The sequence below is a fragment of the Oryctolagus cuniculus genome, chromosome 14 (assembly GCF_964237555.1).
Source record: "Oryctolagus cuniculus chromosome 14, mOryCun1.1, whole genome shotgun sequence".
Lineage (NCBI taxonomy): Eukaryota > Metazoa > Chordata > Mammalia > Lagomorpha > Leporidae > Oryctolagus > Oryctolagus cuniculus.
In genome coordinates, this window is record NC_091445.1 from 39,320,288 (window position 1) to 39,323,152 (window position 2,865).

Here is a 2,865-nt window from a genome sequence, read left to right on the forward strand (position 1 = left end):
TATTGAATACTTGAAAATTGCTAGGAGAGTAGATTTTAAGTGTTTTCACCACAAAATAAATATTATGTGGGATAATGCATATGTTACTTGGTTTACTTTAGCCATTCCACAATATGTACATATATCAAAACATGTGTACACCATAAATATATACACTTTGTATTTGACAATTTAAAATAATTAATGTTGGCCGGCACCACGGCTCACTAGGCTAATCCTCCGCCTGCGGCACCGGCACCCCGGGTTCTAGTCCCTGTTGAGGCGCTGGCTTCTGTCCTGGTTGCTCCTCTTCCAGTCCAGCTCTCTGCTGTGGCCCAGGAAGGCAGTGGAGGATGACCCAAGTGCTTGGGCCCTGCACCCCATGGGAGACCAGGAAGAAGCACCTGGCTCCTGGCTTTGGATCGGCGCAGCACGCCGGCCTCAACACGCTGGCCATAGCGGCCACTTGGGGGGCGAACCAACGGAAAAAGGAAGACCTTTCTCTCTGTCTCTCTCCCTCTAACTCTGCCTGTCAAAAAAAAAATTAATGTTTTCAAGAAAACCTCTGATGGGTAAATCTTGCTACACGTCATATCCTGTGCTCAGGAAATGAGAACTACTAACAATGGCTGCTAAGGTTTCTGGATCACGAAGTCTTAGCTTTGAACTTCATCTCTGCCACATAGTGCTAAGAGACATTGAGCAAGGTATTCAACATAATTGAGCCTCAGATTCACACCTGTAAGATGGTTCTCACCTTGTAAAATTGTTAGAAGAATTAAATGAAAACTATTTCATTCATAGAACAGTGGCTGGCTTGCAGAAAGGGCTCCATCAATGGTAGCTGCGGTGATAATGATGAAGATGGAGAAGGATAACAAAGAGGAGAGAAGGGGCCACCCTGTGGATAGCTGGTAAAGCTGCCACCTGCAGTGCTGGCATCCCATATGGACACTGGTTTGAGACGAGCTGCTCCACTTCTGATCCAGCTCTCTGCTACGGTCTGGGAAAGCAGTAGAAGATGGCCCAAGTGCTTGGGCCCCTGCACCTGCATGGGAGACCCCAGGGAAGCTCCTGGCTCCTGGCTTTTGATCAGCCAGGCTCTGACAGTTGCAGCCATTTGGGGAGTGAATCAGCGGATGGAACATCTCTCTCTCTCTCTCTCTCTCTCTCTCTGCCTCCGTAGCTCTGCCTTTCAAATAAATAAATAATAATAATAAATTAGAATAAAGAAGCACAGAAGTATGCGAGTCATACATCCCCCCCCAAAAAAAAAAAAAAAAAAAAACAAGAGGAGAGGAATGGTACCTGTTTTCAAGTCAGAGGAGAAAGACAAGACAAAAGAAAATAAGTATAGGGGCCAGCATGGTGGCACAGTGGGTTAAGCCACCACCTGCAGCGCCAACATCCCATATGGGGGCAAGTTCCAGTCCCAGCTGCTCCATTTCCAATCCAGCTCCCTACTTATGCATCTGGGAAAGCAGCAGAAGATGGCCCCTGCACCCAAGTGAGAGACCCAGATGAACCCCTGGCTTCCACCTGGCCCAGTCCTGGATGCTGTGGCTTTTTGGGGAGTGAACCAGTGGATGGAAGATATCTCTTTGCCTCTCCCTCTCTCTATCTCTGCCTTTCAAGTAAATAAATAAATTTTTGTTTAAAAAAATGAAAAATATATAAAAATTTATGCTGTAAAGACTGCTTTTGGCCACAGGAGAGGTACCCATACTGGATTGTACCTACTGGAAGCAACTAGAACACTGGATAGAAATATGTTTGCTGACACGAAACATCAGGCTGTACCGGAGTGAGATCCTAGAAAGTAGAACGAGGAAGCTGACTCCTCGGAGCAGACCTCAGCCCAGGGACGGGAATTTGGACCACAGAGGCGATCCTGAGCTGGAGATGAAGAAGCCAAAGTACAGGAGGGTGCTGGACATGAAGGTGGTGGGGCAGAGTGCCTGAGAGGGAGGAACAGGACACAGAAATCTGCCTACGGGAGCCCTGAGCCCCTGGCTGAACACTGTGAACACAGGGTGCAGCTCTGTAAAGCCAGGCCAAAGCAGTCACTTGGGAAATAATAAATACTAGTGAGAAAAAAATCCTAAACAAATACGAAGAAAAACCAATAGTGTGTGATTCCACTTACAGTATATGGAGTGGTCAAGTTCATAGACACAGAAATAGAATGGTGGCTGTCAGGGCTGGGGGGAGACGGAAATGGAGACACACTCAATGGGTCCAGAGTTTCAGTCTTGGAAGATGAAGAAGTTCTGGAAACTGATTGCACAATACTGTGAATGTGCTTTCCATTGATGAACCAGACACTGCCCAAACTGAAGCCCAAAAACATACACAGGAAAAAAACCTAACAGGTGACAGCATCGTGGCATAACAGGTAAAGCCGTCATCTGTGACACAGGCATCCCATATGGGCTCCAGTTCATGTTGCAGATGTTCCACTTCTGATCCAGCTCCTTGCTAATGTGCCTGGGAAAGCAGCAGAAGGTGGCCCAAGTGCTGGGCCCCTACACCAACGTAGGAGACCCAGGTGAAGTTCATGGCTTTTGACTTCAGCCTGGCCCAGCCCTGGCCCCGAGGCTGCTTGGGGAGTGAACCCGCAGAGGGAAGATACCTCTCTCTCTCTCTCTCTCTCTCTGTAACTGACTTTCAAATAAATAAACAAATTAAAAAGAAACAAAAACAACAATAATGAACAGTCTCAGTGAACATAGCAATCAGGGATGGGAACATTTGACAAGAGCCATTTGGAAATGTATGATGTCATTAGGCCATACAAAATTATCAACTAAAAAGCAGCCTGCTACAGATGTGCTGAATTGCGAGTCCTGCCTGCAGTTGCCTTGGCAGAGCCAGACCAAGTGATTT